Genomic DNA, 25,934 nt, shown 5'->3' with positions numbered 1-25,934 from the left:
GGGCACATCTACAGTATATTCTATAGTGCTGGACCCCCAGCGGGCACATCTACAGTATATTCTATAGTACTGGACCCCCTCCCCAGCGGGCACATCTACAGTATATTCTATAGTACTGACCCCCCCAGCGGGCACATCTACAGTATATTCTATAGTGCTGGACCCCCCCCCCAGCGGGCACATCTACAGTATATTCTATAGTGCTGGAGCCCCCCCATCGGGCACATCTACAGTATATTCTATAGTGCTGGACCCCCCATCGGGCACATCTACAGTATATTCTATAGTACTGGACCCCCTCCCCCAGCGGGCACATCTACAGTATATTCTATAGTGCTGGACTCCCCCCCCATCGGGCACATCTACAGTATATTCTATAGTGCTGGACGAGGAGAGAGCCCCCCCATCGGGCACATCTACAGTATATTCTATAGTACTGGACCCCCCCCAGCGGGCACATCTACAGTATATTCTATAGTGCTGGACCCCCCAGTGGGCACATCTACAGTATATTCTATAGTGCTGGACCCCCCAGCGGGCACATCTACAGTATATTCTATAGTACTGGACCCCCCCCAGCGAGCACATCTACAGTATATTCTATAGTACTGACCCCCCCCAGCGAGCACATCTACAGTATATTCTATAGTGCTGGACCCCCCAGCGGGCACATCTACAGTATATTCTATAGTACTGGACCCCCCCCAGCGGGCACATCTACAGTATATTCTATAGTGCTGACCCCCCCCAGTGGGCACATCTACAGTATATTCTATAGTGCTGGACCCCCCAGCGGGCACATCTACAGTATATTCTATAGTACTGGACCCCCCCCAGCGGGCACATCTACAGTATATTCTATAGTACTGGACCCCCCAGCGGGCACATCTACAGTATATTCTATAGTGCTGGACCCCCCCCCAGCGGGCACATCTACAGTATATTCTATAGTGCTGGACCCCCCCAGCGGGCACATCTACAGTATATTCTATAGTGCTGGACCCCCCCCCCCCAGCGGGCACATCTACAGTATATTCTATAGTGCTGGACCCCCCCAGCGGGCACATCTACAGTATATTCTATAGTGCTGGACCCCCCAGCAAGCACATCTACAGTATATTCTATAGTGCTGGACTCCCCCCCAGCGAGCACATCTACAGTATATTCTATAGTGCTGGACCCCCCAGCGAGCACATCTACAGTATATTCTATAGTGCTGGACCCCCCCAGCGAGCACATCTACAGTATATTCTATAGTGCTGGACCCCCCCAGCGAGCACATCTACAGTATATTCTATAGTGCTGGACCCCCCAGCGGGCACATCTACAGTATATTCTATAGTGCTGGACCCCCCTCAGCGGGCACATCTACAGTATATTCTATAGTGCTGGACTCCCCCCAGCGGGCACATCTACAGTATATTCTATAGTGCTGGACCCCCCAGCGAGCACATCTACAGTATATTCTATAGTGCTGGACCCCCCAGCGGGCACATCTACAGTATATTCTATAGTGCTGGACTCCCCCCCCAGCGGGCACATCTACAGTATATTCTATAGTGCTGGACCCCCCAGCGAGCACATCTACAGTATATTCTATAGTGCTGGACCCCCCCCCCAGCGAGCACATCTACAGTATATTCTATAGTGCTGGACCCCCCAGCGAGCACATCTACAGTATATTCTATAGTGCTGGACCCCCCAGCGAGCACATCTACAGTATATTCTATAGTGCTGGACCCCCCCCAGCGAGCACATCTACAGTATATTCTATAGTGCTGGACCCCCCCCCCCCAGCGGGCTCATCTAATGGTGTTCCCTCTCTTCAACGTATCCCTCGTCCCCCGTGTAAAGGAAGACTACAGACAGAACACCTTAATCGTGTACACATTGACAGAGAACCTTAATCGTGTACACATTGACAGAGAACCTTAATCGTGTACACATTGACAGAGAACCTTAATCGTGTACACATTGACAGAGAACCTTAATCGTGTACACATTGACAGAGAACCTTAATCGTGTACACATTGACAGAGAACCTTAATCGTGTACACATTGACAGAGAACTGGGATGGGACCATTCAACTCAATTCCCTTAGAGACTGTATGTCTTAGCCAACTGGGATGTGTGATAGACTAGGCAAGGCCCTATGACCAAAACAGGCCTATACAGAAGCCATGCCACTACTGCACTTGTATATAGACACCATGATACTACACTGGTATATAGACACTGGTATATAGACACCATGATACTACACTGGTATATAGACACCATGATACTACACTGGTATATAGACACCATGATACTACACTGGTATATAGACACTGGTATATAGACACCATGATACTACACTGGTATATAGACACTATTATATAGACACTGGTATATAGACACCATGATACTACACTGGTATATAGACACCATGATACTACACTGGTATATAGACACCATGATACTACACTGGTATATAGACACTGGTATATAGACACCATGATACTACACTGGTATACAGACACCATGATACTACACTGGTATATAGACACCATGATATTACATTGGTATATAGACACTGGTATATAGACACCATGATACTACACTGGTATATAGACACCATGATACTACACTGGTATATAGACACCATGATACTACACTGGTATATAGACACTGGTATATAGACACTGGTATATAGACACCATGATACTACACTGGTATATAGACACCATGATACTACACTGGTATATAGACACCATGATACTACACTGGTATATAGACACTGGTATATAGACACCATGATACTACACTGGTATATAGACACTGGTATATAGACACTGGTATATAGACACCATGATACTACACTGGTAAATAGACACTGGTATATAGACACCATGATACTACACTGGTATATAGACACTGGTATATAGACACTGGTATATAGACACCATGATACTACACTGGTATATAGACACTGGTATATAGACACCATGATACTACACTGGTATATAGACACTGGTATATAGACACCATGATACTACACTGGTATATAGACACTGGTATATAGACACCATGATACTACACTGGTATATAGACACTGGTATATAGACACCATGATACTACACTGGTATATAGACACTGGTATATAGACACTGGTATATAGACACCATGATACTACACAGGTATATAGACACCATGATACTACATGGGTATATAGACACCATGATACTACACTGGTATATAGACACTGGTATATAGACACCATGATACTACACTGGTATATAGACACTGGTATATAGACACCATGATACTGCACTGGTATATAGACACTGGTATATAGACACCATGATACTGCACTGGTATATAGACACTGGTATATAGACACCATGATACTACACTGGTATATAGACACTGGTATATAGACACCATGATACTACACTGGTATATAGACACCATGATACTACACTGGTATATAGACACCATGATACTACACTGGTATATAGACACTGGTATATAGACACTGGTATATAGACACTATGATACTACACTGGTATATAGACACCATGATACTACACTGGTATATAGACACTGGTATATAGACACTGGTATATAGACACTATGATACTACACTGGTATATAGACACCATGATACTACACTGGTATATAGACACTGGTATATAGACACTGGTATATAGACACTGGTATATAGACACCATGATACTACACTGGTATATAGACACCATGATACTACACTGGTATATAGACACCATGATACTACACTGGTATATAGACACTGGTATATAGACACTGGTATATAGACACCATGATACTACACTGGTATATAGACACCATGATACTACACTGGTATATAGACACTGGTATATAGACACCATGATACTACACTTGTATATAGACACTGGTATATAGACACCATGATACTACACTGGTATATAGACACTGGTATATAGACACCATGATACTACACTGGTATATAGACACCATGATACTACACTGGTATATAGACACTGGTATATAGACACCATGATACTACACTGGTATATAGACACTGGTATATAGACACTGGTATATAGACACCATGATACTACACTGGTATATAGACACTGGTATATAGACACCATGATACTACACTGGTATATAGACACTGGTATATAGACACCATGATACTACACTGGTATATAGACACTGGTATATAGACACTGGTATATAGACACCATGATACTACACAGGTATATAGACACCATGATACTACATGGGTATATAGACACCATGATACTACACTGGTATATAGACACTGGTATATAGACACCATGATACTACACTGGTTTATAGACACCATGATACTACATTGGTATATAGACACCATGATACTACACTGGTATATAGACACTGGTATATAGACACCATGATACTACACTGGTATATAGACACTGGTATATAGACACTGGTATATAGACACCATGATACTACACTGGTATATAGACACCATGATACTACACTGGTATATAGACACCATGATACTACACTGGTATATAGACACTGGTATATAGACACCATGATACTACACTGGTATATAGACACTATTATATAGACACCATGATACTACACTGGTATATAGACACTGGTATATAGACACCATGATACTATACTGGTATATAGACACCATGATACTACACTGGTATATAGACACTGGTATATAGACACCATGATACGACACTGGTATACAGACACCATGATACTACACTGGTATATAGACACTGGTATATAGACACTGGTATATAGACACCATGATACTACACTGGTATATAGACACCATGATACTACACTGGTATATAGACACCATGATACTACACTGGTATATAGACACCATGATACTACACTGGTATATAGACACCATTATACTACACTGGTATATAGACACTGGTATACATACACCATGATACTACACTGGTATATAGACACCATGATACTACACTGGTATATAGACACCATGATACTACACTGGTATATAGACACCATGATACTACACTGGTATATAGACACTGGTATATAGACACCATGATACTACACTGGTATATAGACACCATGATACTACACTGGTATATAGACACCATGATACTGTATTCGTATCTGCTTTGTCGTCATTGACAGAGAAAAGACAGTGGAATAGTACATCAACCCACTCACACAGACCCCTAGCTAGTGAACCTAATTTCTCTACTCACACAGACCCCTAGCTAGGGAACCTACTTTCTCTACTCACACAGACCCCTAGCTAGGGAACCTACTTTCTCTACTCACACTAGCTAGTGAACCTAATTTCTCTACTCACACAGACCCCTAGCTAGTGAACCTAATTTCTCTACTCACACAGACCCCTAGCTAGGGAACCTAATTTCTCTACTCACACAGACCCCTAGCTAGGGAACCTAATTTCTCTACTCACACAGACCCCTAGCTAGGGAACCTACTTTCTCTACTCACACAGACCCCTAGCTAGGGAACCTACTTTCTCTACTCACACAGACCCCTAGCTAGTGAACCTACTTTCTCTACTCACACAGACCCCTAGCTAGTGAACCTAATTTCTCTACTCACACAGACCCCTAGCTAGTGAACCTAATTTCTCTACTCACACAGACCCCTCGCTAGGGAACCTACTTTCTCTACTCACACAGACCCCTAGCTAGGGAACCTACTTTCCCCACTCACACAGACCCCTAGCTAGGGAACCTATTTTCTCTACTCACACAGACCCCTAGCTAGGGAACCTACTTTCTCTACTCACACAGACCCCTAGCTAGGGAACCTACTTTCTCTACTCACACAGACCCCTAGCTAGTGAACCTAATTTCTCTACTCACACAGACCCCTAGCTAGGGAACCTAATTTCTCTACTCACACAGACCCCTAGCTAGTGAACCTAATTTCTCTACTCACACAGACCCCTAGCTAGGGAACCTACTTTCTCTACTCACACAGACCCCTAGCTAGGGAACCTAATTTCTCTACTCACACAGACCCCTCGCTAGGGAACCTACTTTCTCTACTCACACAGACCCCTCGCTAGGGAACCTACTTTCTCTACTCACACAGACCCCTCGCTAGGGAACCTACTTTCTCTACTCACACAGACCCCTAGCTAGTGAACCTACTTTCTCTACTCACACAGACCCCTAGCTAGTGAACCTAATTTCTCTACTCACACAGACCCCTAGCTAGGGAACCTAATTTCTCTACTCACACAGACCCCTAGCTAGTGAACCTAATTTCTCTACTCACACAGACCCCTAGCTAGGGAACCTACTTTCTCTACTCACACAGACCCCTAGCTAGTGAACCTAATTTCTCTACTCACACAGAACCCTAGCTAGGGAACCTACTTTCCTCACTCACAGACGCCTCCCCAGTGAACCTACTTTCCCCACTCACAGACCCCTCTCTAGAGAACCTACTTTCCCCACTCACACAGACCCCTCTCTAGTGAACCTACTTTCCCCACTCACAGACCCTCTCTAGAGAACCTACTTTCCCCACTCACACAGACCCCTCTCTAGAGAACCTACTTTCCCCACTCACACAGACCCCTCTCTTGTGAACCTACTTTCCCCACTCACAGACCCCTCTCTAGAGAACCTACTTTCCCCACTCACAGACCCCTCTCTAGAGAACCTACTTTCCCCAATCTACTGTATATGATTGAGCTTGTCTCCATTGGAAACCAGCCTCCAAGCCAGCTGTCCTCACTCACTCTGCTCCGGGCTCGCAGATGCAATTTACACCCTGACTAGACCAGCCACGTTGTGCGTGCGCTAGCGTGTCAACAAGCGTCTGCTGTAGTCAGGCTCTAAAATAGAACGTGCTTCTACACGAGACACTCCACGCGCTGCAAAGTCCACTCCTTAAAACGAAATCAGGAAGTTACAAAACCCACGTGGATGCTTGAAAGACAACAAACAAACAAACAAACAAAGAGAGATTAATGAAAGATAAGTCCATTTAAAAAAACTAACCAGGTTTCCCTTTTAATCTGTGAATGAATCGTCGGAGTAGAGAAACACAAGATGTTGCATGACTCCGGGTAACATTTCTACAAAGACCCTGTCATGTAAAATAGCAACCTAATGTTCATCTCTCAGGACAAACTGCAACAGCTATCTAGCTTAATGTCCATGACTGTTTTCACGTGTGTTTCCACCTGCATCGTCTGTATTTCTGTCCGTCTGTCATCCTATAGGATCCTGATAATATATAATAATATATATATATATATATATATATATATATATATATATGCCATTTAGCGGACGCTTTTATCCAAAGCGACATAAAAGCATTGTGTTAGTCGTATTGTGTTGTGTTAGTCGTGTTGTGTTAGTCGTGTTGTGTTAGTCGTGTTGTGTTAGTCGTGTTGTGTTAGTCGTGTTGTGTTAGTCGTATTGTGTTAGTCGTGTTGTGTTAGTCGTGTTGTGTTAGTCGTGTTGTGTTAGTCGTGTTGTGTTAGTCGTGTTGTGTTAGTCGTGTTGTGTCGTGTTGTGTCGTGTTGTGTTGTGTTAGTTGTGTTGTGTCGTGTTAGTCGTGTTGTGTTAGTCGTGTTGTGTTAGTCGTGTTGTGTCTTGTTAGTCGTGTTGTGTCGTGTTAGTCGTGTTGTGTTAGTCGTGTTGTGTTAGTCGTGTTGTGTCGTGTTAGTCGTGTTGTGTAAGTCGTGTCGTGTTAGTCGTGTTGTGTTGTGTTAGTCGTGTTGTGTTGTGTTAGTCGTGTTGTGTTGTGTTAGTCGTGTTGTGTTAGTCGTGTTGTGTTAGTCGTGTTGTGTTAGTCGTGTTGTGTTGTGTTAGTTGTGTTGTGTTAGTCGTGTTGTGTTAGTCGTGTTGTGTTAGTCGTGTCGTGTTAGTCGTGTTGTGTTTGTCGTGTTGTGTTAGTTGTGTTGTGTTAGTTGTGTTGTGTTAGTCGTGTTGTGTTAGTCGTGTCGTGTTAGTCGTGTTGTGTTGAGTTAGTCGTGTTGTGTTAGTCGTGTTGTGTTAGTCGTGTTTTGTCGTGTTAGTCGTGTTGTGTTAGTCGTGTTGTGTTAGTCGTGTTGTGTCGTGTTAGTCGTGTTGTGTTAGTCGTGTCGTGTTAGTCGTGTTGTGTTGTGTTAGTCGTGTTGTGTTAGTCGTGTTGTGTCGTGTTAGTTGTGTTAGTCGTGTTGTGTTAGTCGTGTTGTGTTAGTCGTGTTGTGTTAGTCGTGTTGTGTTAGTCGTGTTGTGTTGTGTTAGTTGTGTTGTGTTAGTCGTGTTGTGTTAGTCGTGTTGTGTTAGTCGTGTCGTGTTAGTCGTGTCGTGTTGTGTTAGTCGTGTTGTGTTAGTCGTGTTGTGTTAGTTGTGTTGTGTTGTGTTAGTCGTGTTGTGTTGTGTTAGTCGTGTTGTGTTAGTCGTGTTGTGTTAGTTGTGTTGTGTTGTGTTAGTTGTGTTGTGTTAGTTGTGTTGTGTTAGTCGTGTTGTGTTAGTCGTGTTGTGTTAGTCGTGTCGTGTTAGTCGTGTTGTGTTGTGTTAGTCGTGTTGTGTTAGTCGTGTTGTGTCGTGTTAGTTGTGTTAGTCGTGTTGTGTTAGTCGTGTTGTGTTAGTCGTGTTGTGTTAGTCGTGTTGTGTTGTGTTAGTTGTGTTGTGTTAGTCGTGTTGTGTTAGTCGTGTTGTGTTAGTCGTGTCGTGTTAGTCGTGTCGTGTTGTGTTAGTCGTGTTGTGTTAGTCGTGTTGTGTTAGTTGTGTTGTGTTAGTCGTGTTGTGTTGTGTTAGTCGTGTTGTGTTAGTCGTGTTGTGTTAGTTGTGTTGTGTTGTGTTAGTTGTGTTGTGTTAGTTGTGTTGTGTTAGTCGTGTTGTGTTAGTCGTGTTGTGTTAGTCGTGTCGTGTTAGTCGTGTTGTGTTGAGTTAGTCGTGTTGTGTTAGTCGTGTTGTGTTGAGTTAGTCATGTTGTGTTAGTCGTGTTGTGTTGAGTTAGTTGTGTTGTGTTAGTCGTGTTGTGTTGGTCGTGTTGTGTTGTGTTAGTTGTGTTGTGTTAGTCGTGTTGTGTTGGTCGTGTTGTGTTGGTCGTGTTGTGTTGTGTTAGTTGTGTTGTGTTATTCGTGTTGTGTTAGTCGTGTTGTGTTAGTCGTGTTGTGTTAGTTGTGTTGTGTTGTGTTAGTTGTGTTGTGTTAGTCGTGTTGTGTTAGTCGTGTTGTGTTAGTTGTGTTGTGTTAGTTGTGTTGTGTTAGTCATGTTGTGTTAGTCGTGTTGTGTTGTGTTAGTTGTGTTGTGTTGTGTTAGTCGTGTTGTGTTGTGTTAGTCGTGTTGTGTTAGTCGTGTTGTGTTAGTCGTGTTGTGTTGTGTTGTGTTAGTTGTGTTGTGTTGTGTTAGTTGTGTTAGTCGTGTTGGTGTTAGTCGTGTTGTGTTGTGTTAGTCGTGTTGTGTTGTGTTAGTCGTGTTGTGTTAGTTGTGTTGTGTTAGTCGTGTTGTGTTAGTCGTGTTGTGTTGGTCGTGTTGTGTTGTGTTAGTCGTGTTGTGTTAGTCGTGTTGTGTTGGTCGTGTTGTGTTAGTTGTGTTGTGTTGTGTTAGTCGTGTTGTGTTAGTCGTGTTGTGTTGTGTTAGTCGTGTTGTGTTAGTCGTGTTGTGTTGTGTTAGTCGTGTTGTGTTAGTCGTGTTGTGTTAGTCGTGTTGTGTTGTGTTAGTTGTGTTGTGTTAGTCGTGTTGTGTTGTGTTAGTCGTGTTGTGTTAGTCGTGTTGTGTTAGTCGTGTTGTGTTGTGTTAGTTGTGTTGTGTTAGTTGTGTTGTGTTAGTTGTGTTGTGTTAGTCGTGTTGTGTTGTGTTAGTCGTGTTGTGTTGTGTTAGTCGTGTTGTGTTAGTCGTGTTGTGTTGTGTTAGTCGTGTCGTGTTAGTCGTGTTGTGTTGTGTTAGTCGTGTTGTGTTAGTCGTGTTGTGTTGTGTTAGTTGTGTTGTGTTGGTCGTGTCATGTTGTGTTAGTCGTGTTGTGTTAGTCGTGTTGTGTTAGTCGTGTTGTGTTGTGTTAGTCGTGTTGTGTTGTGTTAGTCGTGTTGTGTTAGTCGTGTTGTGTTAGTTGTGTTGTGTTGTGTTAGTTGTGTTGTGTTAGTCGTGTTGTGTTAGTCGTGTTGTGTTAGTCGTGTCGTGTTAGTCGTGTTGTGTTGAGTTAGTCGTGTTGTGTTAGTCGTGTTGTGTTGAGTTAGTCGTGTTGTGTTAGTCGTGTTGTGTTGGGTTAGTTGTGTTGTGTTAGTCGTGTTGTGTTGGTCGTGTTGTGTTGTGTTAGTTGTGTTGTGTTAGTCGTGTTGTGTTGGTCGTGTTGTGTTGGTCGTGTTGTGTTGTGTTAGTTGTGTTGTGTTATTCGTGTTGTGTTAGTCGTGTTGTGTTAGTCGTGTTGTGTTAGTTGTGTTGTGTTGTGTTAGTTGTGTTGTGTTAGTCGTGTTGTGTTAGTCGTGTTGTGTTAGTTGTGTTGTGTTAGTTGTGTTGTGTTAGTCATGTTGTGTTAGTCGTGTTGTGTTGTGTTAGTTGTGTTGTGTTGTGTTAGTCGTGTTGTGTTGTGTTAGTCGTGTTGTGTTAGTCGTGTTGTGTTAGTCGTGTTGTGTTGTGTTGTGTTAGTTGTGTTGTGTTGGGTTAGTTGTGTTAGTCGTGTTGGTGTGAGTCGTGTTGTGTTGTGTTAGTCGTGTTGTGTTGTGTTAGTCGTGTTGTGTTAGTTGTGTTGTGTTAGTCGTGTTGTGTTAGTCGTGTTGTGTTGGTCGTGTTGTGTTGTGTTAGTCGTGTTGTGTTAGTCATGTTGTGTTGGTCGTGTTGTGTTAGTCGTGTTGTGTTGTGTTAGTCGTGTTGTGTTAGTCGTGTTGTGTTGTGTTAGTCGTGTTGTGTTAGTCGTGTTGTGTTGTGTTAGTCGTGTTGTGTTAGTCGTGTTGTGTTGTGTTGTGTTGTGTTAGTCGTGTTGTGTTAGTCGTGTTGTGTTTGTCGTGTTGTGTTGTGTTAGTTGTGTTGTGTTAGTCGTGTTGTGTTAGTCGTGTTGTGTTAGTCGTGTTGTGTTAGTCGTGTTGTGTTGTGTTAGTTGTGTTGTGTTAGTCGTGTTGTGTTGTGTTAGTCGTGTTGTGTTAGTCGTGTTGTGTTGTGTTAGTCGTGTTGTGTTGTGTTAGTCGTGTTGTGTTAGTCGTGTTGTGTTGTGTTAGTCGTGTCGTGTTAGTCGTGTTGTGTTGTGTTAGTCGTGTTGTGTTAGTCGTGTTGTGTTGTGTTAGTTGTGTTGTGTTGGTCGTGTTGTGTTGTGTTAGTCGTGTTGTGTTAGTCGTGTTGTGTTAGTCGTGTTGTGTTGTGTTAGTTGTGTTGTGTTGGTCGTGTTGTGTTGTGTTAGTCGTGTTGTGTTAGTCGTGTTGTGTTAGTCGTGTTGTGTTAGTCGTGTTGTGTCGTGTTGGTCGTGTTGTGTTGTGTTAGTCGTGTTGTGTTAGTCGTGTTGTGTTAGTCGTGTTGTGTTAGTCGTGTTGTGTCGTGTTGTGTTGTGTTAGTCGTGTTGTGTTAGTTGTGTTGTGTCGTGTTAGTCGTGTTGTGTTAGTCGTGTTGTGTTAGTCGTGTTGTGTCATGTTAGTCGTGTTGTGTCGTGTTAGTCGTGTTGTGTTAGTCGTGTTGTGTTAGTCGTGTTGTGTCGTGTTAGTCGTGTTGTGTAAGTCGTGTCGTGTTAGTCGTGTTGTGTTGTGTTAGTCGTGTTGTGTTGTGTTAGTCGTGTTGTGTCGTGTTAGTCGTGTTGTGTTAGTCGTGTTGTGTTAGTCGTGTTGTGTTAGTCGTGTTGTGTTGTGTTAGTTGTGTTGTGTTAGTCGTGTTGTGTTAGTCGTGTTGTGTTAGTCGTGTCGTGTTAGTCGTGTCGTGTTAGTCGTGTTGTGTTAGTCGTGTTGTGTTAGTTGTGTTGTGTTAGTTGTGTTGTGTTAGTCGTGTTGTGTTAGTCGTGTCGTGTTAGTCGTGTTGTGTTGAGTTAGTCGTGTTGTGTTAGTCGTGTTGTGTTAGTCGTGTTTTGTCGTGTTGTGTTAGTCGTGTTGTGTTAGTCGTGTTGTGTCGTGTTAGTCGTGTTGTGTTAGTCGTGTCGTGTTAGTCGTGTTGTGTTGTGTTAGACGTGTTGTGTTGTGTTAGTCGTGTTGTGTCGTGTTAGTTGTGTTAGTCGTGTTGTGTTAGTCGTGTTGTGTTAGTCGTGTTGTGTTAGTCGTGTTGTGTTGTGTTAGTTGTGTTGTGTTAGTCGTGTTGTGTTAGTCGTGTTGTGTTAGTCGTGTCGTGTTAGTCGTGTCGTGTTGTGTTAGTCGTGTTGTGTTAGTCGTGTTGTGTTAGTTGTGTTGTGTTGTGTTAGTCGTGTTGTGTTGTGTTAGTCGTGTTGTGTTAGTCGTGTTGTGTTAGTTGTGTTGTGTTGTGTTAGTTGTGTTGTGTTAGTTGTGTTGTGTTAGTCGTGTTGTGTTAGTCGTGTTGTGTTAGTCGTGTCGTGTTAGTCGTGTTGTGTTGAGTTAGTCGTGTTGTGTTAGTCGTGTTGTGTTGAGTTAGTCATGTTGTGTTAGTCGTGTTGTGTTGAGTTAGTTGTGTTGTGTTAGTCGTGTTGTGTTGGTCGTGTTGTGTTGTGTTAGTTGTGTTGTGTTAGTCGTGTTGTGTTGGTCGTGTTGTGTTGTGTTAGTTGTGTTGTGTTAGTCGTGTTGTGTTGGTCGTGTTGTGTTGGTCGTGTTGTGTTGTGTTAGTTGTGTTGTGTTATTCGTGTTGTGTTAGTCGTGTTGTGTTAGTCGTGTTGTGTTAGTTGTGTTGTGTTGTGTTAGTTGTGTTGTGTTAGTCGTGTTGTGTTAGTCGTGTTGTGTTAGTTGTGTTGTGTTAGTTGTGTTGTGTTAGTCATGTTGTGTTAGTCGTGTTGTGTTGTGTTAGTTGTGTTGTGTTGTGTTAGTCGTGTTGTGTTGTGTTAGTCGTGTTGTGTTAGTCGTGTTGTGTTAGTCGTGTTGTGTTGTGTTGTGTTAGTTGTGTTGTGTTGTGTTAGTTGTGTTAGTCGTGTTGGTGTTAGTCGTGTTGTGTTGTGTTAGTCGTGTTGTGTTGTGTTAGTCGTGTTGTGTTAGTTGTGTTGTGTTAGTCGTGTTGTGTTAGTCGTGTTGTGTTGGTCGTGTTGTGTTGTGTTAGTCGTGTTGTGTTAGTCGTGTTGTGTTGGTCGTGTTGTGTTAGTCGTGTTGTGTTGTGTTAGTCGTGTTGTGTTAGTCGTGTTGTGTTGTGTTAGTCGTGTTGTGTTAGTCGTGTTGTGTTGTGTTGTGTTGTGTTAGTCGTGTTGTGTTAGTCGTGTTGTGTTAGTCGTGTTGTGTTGTGTTAGTTGTGTTGTGTTAGTCGTGTTGTGTTGTGTTAGTCGTGTTGTGTTAGTCGTGTTGTGTTAGTCGTGTTGTGTTGTGTTAGTTGTGTTGTGTTGGTCGTGTTGTGTTGTGTTAGTTGTGTTGTGTTAGTCGTTTTGTGTTGTGTTAGTCGTGTTGTGTTGTGTTAGTCGTGTTGTGTTAGTCGTGTTGTGTTGTGTTAGTCGTGTTGTGTTAGTCGTGTTGTGTTGTGTTAGTCGTGTTGTGTTAGTCGTGTTGTGTTGTGTTAGTTGTGTTGTGTTGGTCGTGTCGTGTTGTGTTAGTCGTGTTGTGTTAGTCGTGTTGTGTTAGTTGTGTTGTGTTGTGTTAGTCGTGTTGTGTTGTGTTAGTCGTGTTGTGTTAGTCGTGTTGTGTTAGTTGTGTTGTGTTGTGTTAGTTGTGTTGTGTTAGTTGTGTTGTGTTAGTCGTGTTGTGTTAGTCGTGTTGTGTTAGTCGTGTCGTGTTAGTCGTGTTGTGTTGAGTTAGTCGTGTTGTGTTAGTCGTGTTGTGTTGAGTTAGTCGTGTTGTGTTAGTCGTGTTGTGTTGAGTTAGTTGTGTTGTGTTAGTCGTGTTGTGTTGGTCGTGTTGTGTTGTGTTAGTTGTGTTGTGTTAGTGTTGTGTTGGTCGTGTTGTGTTGGTCGTGTTGTGTTGTGTTAGTTGTGTTGTGTTATTCGTGTTGTGTTAGTCGTGTTGTGTTAGTCGTGTTGTGTTAGTTGTGTTGTGTTGTGTTAGTTGTGTTGTGTTAGTCGTGTTGTGTTAGTCGTGTTGTGTTAGTTGTGTTGTGTTAGTTGTGTTGTGTTAGTCATGTTGTGTTAGTCGTGTTGTGTTGTGTTAGTCGTGTTGTGTTGTGTTAGTCGTGTTGTGTTGTGTTAGTCGTGTTGTGTTAGTCGTGTTGTGTTAGTCGTGTTGTGTTGTGTTGTGTTAGTTGTGTTGTGTTGTGTTAGTTGTGTTAGTCGTGTTGGTGTTAGTCGTGTTGTGTTGTGTTAGTCGTGTTGTGTTGTGTTAGTCGTGTTGTGTTAGTTGTGTTGTGTTAGTCGTGTTGTGTTAGTCGTGTTGTGTTGGTCGTGTTGTGTTGGTCGTGTTGTGTTGTGTTGTGTTAGTCGTGTTGTGTTGGTCGTGTTGTGTTAGTCGTGTTGTGTTGTGTTAGTCGTGTTGTGTTAGTCGTGTTGTGTTGTGTTAGTCGTGTTGTGTTAGTCGTGTTGTGTTGTGTTGTGTTGTGTTAGTCGTGTTGTGTTAGTCGTGTTGTGTTAGTCGTGTTGTGTTGTGTTAGTTGTGTTGTGTTAGTCGTGTTGTGTTGTGTTAGTCGTGTTGTGTTAGTCGTGTTGTGTTAGTCGTGTTGTGTTGTGTTAGTTGTGTTGTGTTAGTCGTGTTGTGTTGTGTTAGTTGTGTTGTGTTAGTCGTGTTGTGTTGTGTTAGTCGTGTTGTGTTGTGTTAGTCGTGTTGTGTTAGTCGTGTTGTGTTGTGTTAGTCGTGTCGTGTTAGTCGTGTTGTGTTGTGTTAGTCGTGTTGTGTTGGTCGTGTTGTGTTGTGTTAGTCGTGTTGTGTTAGTCGTGTTGTGTTGTGTTAGTCGTGTTGTGTTAGTCGTGTTGTGTTGTGTTAGTCGTGTTGTGTTAGTCGTGTTGTGTTGTGTTAGTCGTGTTGTGTTAGTCGTGTTGTGTTGTGTTAGTCGTGTTGTGTTGTGTTAGTCGTGTTGTGTTAGTCGTGTTGTGTTGTGTTAGTCGTGTCCAGAACACTTAACTAGTTGCCTTGAACGCAGCCCCCTAGCAACACTTAACTAGTTGCCTTGAACGCAGCCTCCTAGCAACACTTAACTAGTTGCCTTGAATGCAGCCCCCTAGCAACACTGAACTAGTTGCCTTGAACGCAGCCCCCTAGCAACACGTAACTAGTTGCCTTGAACGCAGCCCCTAGCAACACTTAACTAGTTGCCTTGAACGCAGCCCCTAGCAACACTTAACTAGTTGCCTTGAACACAGTACCTAGCAACACTGAACTAGTTGCCTTGAACACAGCCCCTAGCAACACTTAACTAGTTGCCTTGAACGCAGCCTCCTAGCAACACTTAACTAGTTGCCTTGAATGCAGCCCCCTAGCAACACTTAACTAGTTGCCTTGAACGCAGCCCCCTAGCAACACTTAACTAGTTGCCTTGAACGCAGCCCCCTAGCAACACTTAACTAGTTGCCTTGAACGCAGCCCCCTAGCAACACTTAACTAGTTGCCTTGAACGCAGCCCCCTAGCAACACTTAACTAGTTGCCTTGAACGCAGCCCCCTAGCAACACTTAACTAGTTGCCTTTAACCCAGCCCCTAGCAACACTTAACTAGTTGCCTTGAACACAGTACCCTAGCAACACTTAACTAGTTGCCTTGAACGCAGCCCCCTAGCAACACTTAACTAGTTGCCTTGAACGCAGCCCCCTAGCAACACTTAACTAGTTGCCTTGAACGCAGCCCCCTAGCAACACTTAACTAGTTGCCTTGAACGCAGCCCCCTAGCAACACTTAACTAGTTGCCTTGAACGCAGCCCCCTAGCAACACTTAACTAGTTGCCTTGAACGCAGCCCCCTAGCAACACTTAACTAGTTGCCTTGAACGCAGCCTCCTAGCAACACTTAACTAGTTGCCTTGAAAGCAGCTCCTCAAATGAGCTCCAGCTACTACTAGCCAATAATTAACTCCACATGTTCTCACTCTTCTCAATCACCACTACCACCCTATTTAAACAAAATAGTCACTCCTCCTCTCTGTTTTGTATCGCATCTCCTTCGTCACCTTTCTCTACCTTCACCACAGCAACCAAACTACCAGGACCTGACGTCTACCTGATAACCTTCACCACAGCAACCAAACTACCAGGACCTGACGTCTACCTGATAACCTTCACCACAGCAACCAAACTACCAGGACCTGACGTCTACCTGATAACCTTCACCACAGCAACCAAACTACCAGGACCTGACGTCTACCTGATAACCTTCACCACAGCAACCAAACTACCAGGACCTGACGTCTACCTGATAACCTTCACCACAGCAACCAAACTACCAGGACCTGACGTCTACCTGATAACCTTCACCACAGCAACCAAACTACCAGGACCTGACGTCTACCTGATAACCTTCACCACAGCAACCAAACTACCAGGACATGACGTCTACCTGATAACCTTCACCACAGCAACCAAACTACCAGGACCTGACGTCTACCTGATAACCTTCACCACAGCAACCAAACTACCAGGACCTGACGTCTACCTGATAACCTTCACCACAGCAACCAAACTACCACGACCTGACGTCTACCTGATAACCTTCACCACAGCAACCAAACTACCAGGACCTGACGTCTACCTGATAACCTTCACCACAGCAACCAAACTACCAGGACCTGACGTCTACCTGATAACCTTCACCACAGCAACCAAACTACCAGGACCTGACGTCTACCTGATAACCTTCACCACAGCAACCAAACTACCAGGACCTGACGTCTACCTGATAACCTTCACCACAGCAACCAAACTACCAGGACCTGACGTCTACCTGATAACCTTCACCACAGCAACTTTCCCAAACTGTTCTTGGGACCACAAGTGGTCCACGTGATGGTAGTTTGCCCCTAGCACTACACAGCTGAGTCAAATGATCAAAGCTTGATGATGAGTTGATTACTTGAATCAGCTGTGTAGTGTTAGGGGCGAAATAACTAAACGTGAACCATTGGGGTCCCGAGGACTGAGTTTGGGTGTCACGTTCTGACCTCAGTTATTTTATGATGTCTTTGTTATGGTATGGTCAGGGCGTGAGTTGGGTGGGTTGTCTGTGTTCGTTTTTCTATGTTTTGGGATTTCTGTTTTTGGCCTGGTATGATTCTCAATCAGAGGCAGCTGTTTATCGTTGTCCCTGATTGAGAACCATATTTAGGTAGCCTGGTTTCACTGTTGAGTTGTGATGTGATTATTTTCCGTGTTAGTGTTTGTTACCACACGGGACCGTTTAGTTTGTTTCTCTTTGTTGTTTTGTATTTCTGTAGTGTTCAGTTTGTCTTATTATTAAAATAAATACTTACCACGCTGAAAATTGGTCCGACCTTCTCTTACTCCTCATCAGAGGAAGAGGACGAACGTTACATTGGGAAACCCTCCGGATGCTTCATCTGCAGCCCTTGGCTTCATCCGGTCTCAATTCTCCACTGAATCCTCATTCTAACCTCCAGTCCATTCTCAATTCTCCACTGAATCCTCATTCTAAACCTCCAGTCCATTCTCAATTCTCCACTGAATCCTCATTCTAACCTCCAGTCCATTCTCAATTCTCCACTGAATCCTCATTCTAAACCTCCAGTCCATTCTCAATTCTCCACTGAATCCTCATTCTAAACCTCCAGTCCATTCTCAATTCTCCACTGAATCCTCATTCTAACCTCCAGTCCATTCTCAATTCTCCACTGAATCCTCATTCTAAACCTCCAGTCCATTCTCAATTCTCCACTGAATCCTCATTCTAAACCTCCAGTCCATTCTCAATTCTCCACTGAATCCTCATTCTAAACCTCCAGTCCATTCTCAATTCTCCACTGAATCCTCATTCTAAACCTCCAGTCCATTCTCAATTCTCCACTGAATCCTCATTCTAAACCTCCAGTCCATTCTCAATTCTCCACTGAATCCTCATTCTAACCTCCAGTCCATTCTCAATTCTCCACTGAATCCTCATTCTAACCTCCAGTCCATTCTCAATTCTCCACTGAATCCTCATTCTAAACCTCCAGTCCATTCTCAATTCTCCACTGAATCCTCATTCTAAACCTCCAGTCCATTCTCAATTCTCCACTGAATCCTCATTCTAACCTCCAGTCCATTCTCAATTCTCCACTGAATCCTCATTCTAACCTCCAGTCCATTCTCAATTCTCCACTGAATCCTCATTCTAACCTCCAGTCCATTCTCAATTCTCCACTGAATCCTCATTCTAAACCTCCAGTCCATTCTCAATTCTCCACTGAATCCTCATTCTAACCTCCAGTCCATTCTCAATTCTCCACTGAATCCTCATTCTAAACCTCCAGTCCATTCTCAATTCTCCACTGAATCCTCATTCTAAACCTCCAGTCCATTCTCAATTCTCCACTGAATCCTCATTCTAACCTCCAGTCCATTCTCAATTCTCCACTGAATCCTCATTCTAAACCTCCAGTCCATTCTCAATTCTCCACTGAATCCTCATTCTAAACCTCTAGTCCATTCTCAATTCTCCACTGAATCCTCATTCTAACCTCCAGTCCTCATTAAAGTCCGGTATATCACATCATTGTTCCCTTTTTGTTTGCAAAGCTCTTCTACACAAGCTTCCAACTGATTAGTATTTGTTTGTGCTAACGAATAAAAGATCCTCTTACAGGATGTATAACTCTGAGGTCCCTCTGGTCTTGACCAATTAAATACTCCTTTTGTTTTAGTGTTGGAATTGTTGGAATAACCTAAAAAAAAATCCTTGATTTCCCCAGGCAGTTTAGGACTCTGGTGTTGAATTAATTCATTGAGGATTGCACTTATTTCGAATGTAGTAGTTTATTTGATTGTAGTAGTTTGTCATAATTGTGGTGTTGAGGCCTTGTGGTTATTTTTCTACCCTGAATAAATGCAAGTTCATTCCATTTCCTCAAAAAAATATAACTCATGTAATGTCTGGTCCTTAAACTTGTAAATGAAAAAGGTGTAGATTCACGCACAGAGCGCGGCAGGGGTTTATTTATCCTTCTCAGAAGGCAGGAATCGTGGTCACAGGCATGCAATGGTCATACACAGGCAGGTGAATCAAAACTAGGACTGAAGGCTATAACTGTCTCTTACAAACAAGCTAGAAAAAGGCTTAGTAGAGTCAAAACAAACAATACCTCACAAAGACACAAACAGATTGAACTGAACTAAATAAGGAGCTGATGAGACCAGGTGAGTTACTAACACAGGTGGAATCAATGAAAGACTGGGCTACGTTCCAGAACACACAGGAACAGGGCTATGTTCCAGAACACAAAGAAACAGGGCTATGTTCCAGAACACAAAGAAACAGGGCTACGTTCCAGAACACAAAGAAACAGGGCTACGTTCCAGAACACAAAGAAACAGGGCTACGTTCCAGAACACAAAGAAACAGGGCTACGTTCCAGAACACAAAGAAACAGGGCTACGTTCCAGAACACAAAGAAACAGGGCTACGTTCCAGAACACAAAGAAACAGGGCTACGTTCCAGAACACAAAGAAACAGGGCTACGTCCCAGAACACACAGAAACAGGGCTACGTCCCAGAACACACAGAAACAGGGCTACGTCCCAGAACACACAGAAACAGGGCTACGTCCCAGAACACACAGAAACAGGGCTACGTTCCAGAACACAAAGAAACAGGGCTACGTTCCAGAACACAAAGAAACAGGGCTAAGTTCCAGAATACAAAGAAACAGGGTTACGTTCCAGAACACAAGGAAACAGGGCTACGTCCCAGAACACACAGAAACAGGGCTACGTTCCAGAACACATAGAAACAGGGCTACGTTCCAGAACACACAGAAACAGGGCTACGTCCCAGAACACAAAGAAACAGGGCTACGTTCCAGAACACAAAGAAACAGGGCTACGTCCCAGAACACAAAGAAACAGGGCTACGTTCCAGAACACAAAGAAACAGGGCTACGTTCCAGAACACAAAGAAACAGGGCTACGTTCCAGAACACAAAGAAACAGGGCTACGTTCCAGAACACAAAGAAACAGGGCTACGTCCCAGAACACACAGAAACAGGGCTACGTCCCAGAACACAAAGAAACAGGGCTACGTCCCAGAACACACAGAAACAGGGCTACGTTCCAGAACACAAAGAAACAGGGCTACGTTCCAGAACACAAAGAAACAGGGCTACGTTCCAGAACACACAGAAACAGGGCTACGTTCCAGAACACAAAGAAACAGGGCTACGTTCCAGAACACAAAGAAACAGGGCTACGTTCCAGAACACAAAGAAACAGGGCTACGTTCCAGAACACAAAGAAACAGGGCTACGTTCCAGAACACAAAGAAACAGGGCTACGTTCCAGAACACAAAGAAACAGGGCTACGTCCCAGAACACAAAGAAACAGGGCTACGTTCCAGAACACAAAGAAACAGGGCTACGTCCCAGAACACAAAGAAACAGGGCTACGTTCCAGAACACAAAGAAACAGGGCTACGTTCCAGAACACAAAGAAACAGGGCTACGTTCCAGAACACACAGAAACAGGGCTACGTTCCAGAACACAAAGAAACAGGGCTACGTTCCAGAACACAAAGAAACAGGGCTACGTTCCAGAACACAAAGAAACAGGGCTACGTTCCAGAACACAAGGAAACAGGGCTACGTTCCAGAACACAAAGAAACAGGGCTACGTCCCAGAACACAAGGAAACAGGGCTATGTCCCAGAACACACAGAAACAGGGCTACGTCCCAGAACACAAAGAAACAGGGCTACGTTCCAGAACACAAAGAAACAGGGCTACGTTCCAGAACACAAAGAAACAGGGCTACGTCCCAGAACACAAAGAAACAGGGCTACGTTCCAGAACACATAGAAACAGGGCTACGTTCCAGAACACAAAGAAACAGGGCTACGTTCCAGAACACACAGAAACAGGGCTACGTTCCAGAACACACAGAAACAGGGCTACGTTCCAGAACACAAAGAAACAGGGCTACGTTCCAGAACACAAAGAAACAGGGCTACGTTCCAGAACACACAGAAACAGGGCTACGTTCCAGAACACAAAGAAACAGGGCTACATTCCAGAACACACAGAAACAGGGCTACGTTCCAGAACACAAAGAAACAGGGCTACGTTCCAGAACACACAGAAACAGGGCTACGTTCCAGAACACAAAGAAACAGGGCTACATTCCAGAACACACAGAAACAGGGCTACGTTCCAGAACACAAAGAAACAGGGCTACATTCCAGAACACAAAGAAACAGGGCTACGTTCCAGAACACAAAGAAACAGGGCTACGTTCCAGAACACAAAGAAACAGGGCTACGTTCCAGAACACACAGAAACAGGGCTACGTTCCAGAACACAAAGAAACAGGGCTACGTTCCAGAACACAAAGAAACAGGGCTACGTTCCAGAACACAAAGAAACAGGGCTACGTTCCAGAACACAAAGAAACAGGGCTACATTCCAGAACACAAAGAAACAGGGCTACATTCCAGAACACACAGAAACAGAACACAAGGTTGACTAAGAAAGTAAATACAGAACCTTATAGTGTATAACAAGTAAATATATATGGATAATATGCCACAAATACATGTAGAGTCATGTGAAATGATAGGGTCCCAAATGGCACCCTATTCCTTATCTTGTGCCATTTTGACCAGAGCACATAGTGCGCTATGTAGGGAATAGTGTGAGATTTGGGACTCCAACAGTGAGACAAGGAAGCATATAAATTAAACTAGTAAGTGAAATGTTATTTCTGCATGAAAAAGCCTAGCTGCGAAACATCAACCATTAAAATGGAAGGGTTTGAACAGAATTTATGTTGCTGTGGTGTGCTGGTGATTTAGAGGCATTTTCACACGAATGAGAGGATAATAGCACGCACACGCTAACACACACACACACACACACACACACACACACACACACACACACCCCATTTAAACATCGATTCAAATGTGTTTTACGCACGGCCACTGCGCCCCGGCTCCATATGCTTCCCCCATCCCAGAGCGGAGCAGGGGAATCAATCAATCAATCAAAAATCAATGGACCAAATCGAGAACACGTTTCAGCCAATCAAACACCATAATCCTGGTGACGGCTCGTCGTTAGACGTTTGATCCAACTGACCCTTCTCCAATTAACTTGTGGCGAGAACATAATTGCTTAGTCAACACAAACTGGAGAACGTTGTCTTAATTGTTTTTTTTAAGTAAGGTTTAGTATAGACCAGGCCTATCATAAAACAACAGGCATTCAGCCGTGGTGGATAACTGATAGAGACATGTTTCCCATGTAAAAAAAAAAAGCCATTTGAATTGAACTAAGAGAGAGAGCGATAACTGCCATACAAGCTGCCTGCCGACCTGCAGTACAACGGTTACAGCTCACGGTCTAATTATAACGTGTGTATTTGATCTTGTAGCTGTTTACAAAGTATTGGTGATCGCGCTCTACCCAGGGAGGAGACGGAGAACCCACCTGGGTGGTCTTTCTGGCGGAATCGTCACATCTGTGGCCCTCCCGCACTTCGCCTCGGATACACTCGAACCCATGTGATTAATTAGCGCTCCCGCCACTGTTTTCGGTTTAAACGTGAAAACCCGTGCGGCTCTTCCGGACATACACTCGCGTTCATGTGTCATGGAACATTTACGCACCAACGTAACCGCATTCATTTCAATACTTACTGACCGAGGAACCGTTTCCCTCAGAACGGGATGAGCGTTTGGTTTCGATTGTCCTCCTTATCTTTCTCTTGTCGAGTTAATTTGGTGTGTCTCGTCTTGTGGCCAAGAAAGACCCCCTTCCTTCCCGCTGCGCAGCTATTCTTGGCCGCAACTTGTCCATCCGCTGTCAAGTTGACCCATGTCTATTGACACCAGCCGGTCGCCTGCTTCAAAGAGACCGAGAGCAAACTGCAGAGCAGGACTTGCCCTGAACACGGTTAAATAGCAAAGAAATACATCGACCTAGACCCACTGTCTGTAACGCGACCCTTTCTAAACGAAGACCTTGCGTTTCTTAAGACAGGGACAACATGTGGAAGTCAGAATACAGCGGTTCGTTCACGCGAAGGAACATCTGTAGCCTTTTATGTGAAAGCACCTGCTCTCATTTCTCTCTCTGCTCGTTTAAAAAAAAAAGAACAACAGTCTTACCTTGTGGTTGAGACGTGTGGGTTCGGCGGGGATTTAGACTCGTTTTCTTCGTTTTGATTAAACACCAGTATTCCTCGGGTTGATTCTCCGCGTCGCTAAGGATGAGAAGAGAGATATCCAGCGAAGAAGCAGGTCCGTTATTTCCTCCGCTGCTCGCTGTTTGAGCCTCCTCTCTCTCTCTCTCTCTCTCTCTCTCTCTCTCTCTCTCTCTCTCTCTCTTCCCAACCGAAAGGGCACGCAGGGTTCCCTCCGTGTGCAGCTGGCGCGGGATTGGTTCACCGGAGTCCTAGCGGACCCTAAATTAGAGGAGGGGCCAAGTCAAGTATAAGAGAATATTCATATTATGCAGCTGGATTTAATGATGTTATGTTTCGTCACTGTCCTGTATTACTAGAATAGGACCGAGCCTTTCACAGACTTGTGATGCTTGTCTGTAACACTGTTGGGACAATAACAGGGGAATATTAGGCAGCATTCTGGATTTTATATTAGTCAATGTCCATACTTTATGTTCTTTACTATACTGTTGGGTCTCTGTTGTACTGTACCCATAGTCTACTGTTGTACTGTACCCATAGTCTACTGTTATACTGTACCCATAGTCTACTGTTGTACTGTACCCATAGTCTAATGTTATACTGTACCCATAGTCTACTGTTGTACTGTACCCATAGTCTACTGTTATACTGTACCCATAGTCTACTGTTGTACTGTACCCATAGTCTACTGTTGTACTGTACCCATAGTCTACTGTTGTACTGTACCCATAGTCTACTGTTGTACTGTACCCATAGTCTACTGTTATACTGTACCCATAGTCTACTGTTATACTGTACCCATAGTCTACTGTTATACTGTACCCATAGTCTACTGTTATACTGTACCCATAGTCTACTGTTGTACTGTACCCATAGTCTACTGTTATACTGTACCCATATTCTACTGTTATACTGTACCCATAGTCTACTGTTATACTGTACCCATAGTCTACTGTTATACTGTACCCATAGTCTACTGTTGTACTGTACCCATAGTCTACTGTTATACTGTACCCATAGTCTACTGTTATACTGTACCCATAGTCTACTGTTGTACTGTACCCATAGTCTACTGTTGTACTGTACCCATAGTCTACTGTTATACTGTACCCATAGTCTACTGTTGTACTGTACCCATAGTCTACTGTTGTACTGTACCCATAGTCTACTGTTATACTGTACCCATAGTCTACTGTTATACTGTACCCATAGTCTACTGTTATACTGTACCCATAGTCTACTGTTATACTGTACCCATAGTCTACTGTTGTACTGTACCCATAGTCTACTGTTGTACTGTACCCATAGTCTACTGTTATACTGTACCCATAGTCTACTGTTGTACTGTACCCATAGTCTACTGTTATACTGTACCCATAGTCTACTGTTGTACTGTACCCATAGTCTACTGTTATACTGTACCCATAGTCTACTGTTATACTGTACCCATAGTCTACTAGTTTGGCTCCCTGTCGGACTGTTATAGGGGTTGGCTCCCTGTCGGACTGCATTGGGTTGGCTCCCTGGCGGACTGTATAGGGGTTGGCTCCCTGTCGGACTGTATAGGGGTTGGCTCACTGTCGGACTGTATAGGGGTTGGCTCACTGTCGGACTGTATAGGGGTTGGCTCCCTGTCGGACTGTATAGGGGTTGGCTCCCTGTCGGACTGTATAGGGGATGGCTCCCTGTCGGACTGTATAGGGGATGGCTCCCTGTCGGACTGCATTGGGTTGGCTCACTGTCGGACTGCATAGGGGTTGGCTCCCTGTCGGACTGTATAGGGGATGGCTCCCTGTCGGACTGCATTGGGTTGGCTCCCTGTCGGACTGTATAGGGGTTGGCTCCCTGTCGGACTGTATAGGGGTTGGCTCACTGTCGGACTGTATAGGGGTTGGCTCACTGTCGGACTGTATAGGGGTTGGCTCCCTGTCGGACTGTATAGGGGTTGGCTCCCTGTCGGACTGTATAGGGGTTGGCTCCCTGTCGGACTGTATAGGGGTTGGCTCCCTGTCGGACTGTATAGGGGTTGGCTCCCTGTCGGACTGTATAGGGGTTGGCTCACTGTCGGACTGTATAGGGGTTGGCTCCCTGTCAGACTGTATAGGGGTTGGCTCCCTGTCGGACTGTATAGGGGTTGGCTCCCTGTCGGAATGTATAGGGGTTGGCTCCCTGTCGGACTGTATAGGGCTTGGCTCACTGTCGGACTGTATAGGGGTTGGCTCCCTGTCGGACTGTATAGGGGTTGGCTCCCTGGGTTGGCTCACTGGGTTTGCCTTTCACTGATTGCCCTGCATTTCTGTAACGTGGTTGGCACTAAAATATTTGATATGATTATAAGACATTTTAAAGGCATCATAGCTGCTCATGACAAGTCTCACAACACATTATAATTGGATCGTGAATGAAACCAGCAGGCTTCGAGTAAAGTGTTATAAAGTATTATTTTCTATGATTCTATCAAGTTTAATTTAGTTTTATTCTGTTATGATCTGCCGTCTCCAACCCAGTGCCTCCTTGACAGCTTTTGAGAAGTGTTTGTTTAGGTGAATGTTATCCGGTTGTCAATCAGTCACACATTCTGTCCTCGTCAGAACACTTATTAACTGACGTGTCCACTATGATTGGCTAGTAATACAGCGAGACC

At 44.1% G+C, this 25,934-nt stretch overlaps 1 protein-coding gene across 1 annotated transcript in view; it reads right to left on the bottom strand.

Annotated features, from left to right (window-relative positions):
• dlgap3 (discs, large (Drosophila) homolog-associated protein 3) overlaps positions 1-24,106 on the bottom strand; it is a 396,097-nt gene extending 371,991 nt beyond the window's left edge. Inside the window, exon 1 of the mRNA XM_052469115.1 lies at positions 23,253-24,106. The gene's annotated coding sequence lies outside the window, so the exon portion shown is untranslated. The remainder of the gene's footprint in view (positions 1-23,252) is intronic.
• Positions 24,107-25,934: the final 1,828 nt, after the last annotated feature.

Source organism: Oncorhynchus keta, chromosome 19 (assembly GCF_023373465.1).
Source record: "Oncorhynchus keta strain PuntledgeMale-10-30-2019 chromosome 19, Oket_V2, whole genome shotgun sequence".
NCBI classification, from domain to species: Eukaryota; Metazoa; Chordata; class Actinopteri; order Salmoniformes; family Salmonidae; genus Oncorhynchus; species Oncorhynchus keta.
Note: the sequence above shows the minus strand (reverse complement) of the source record. Positions and strands in the feature narration are given on the sequence as shown.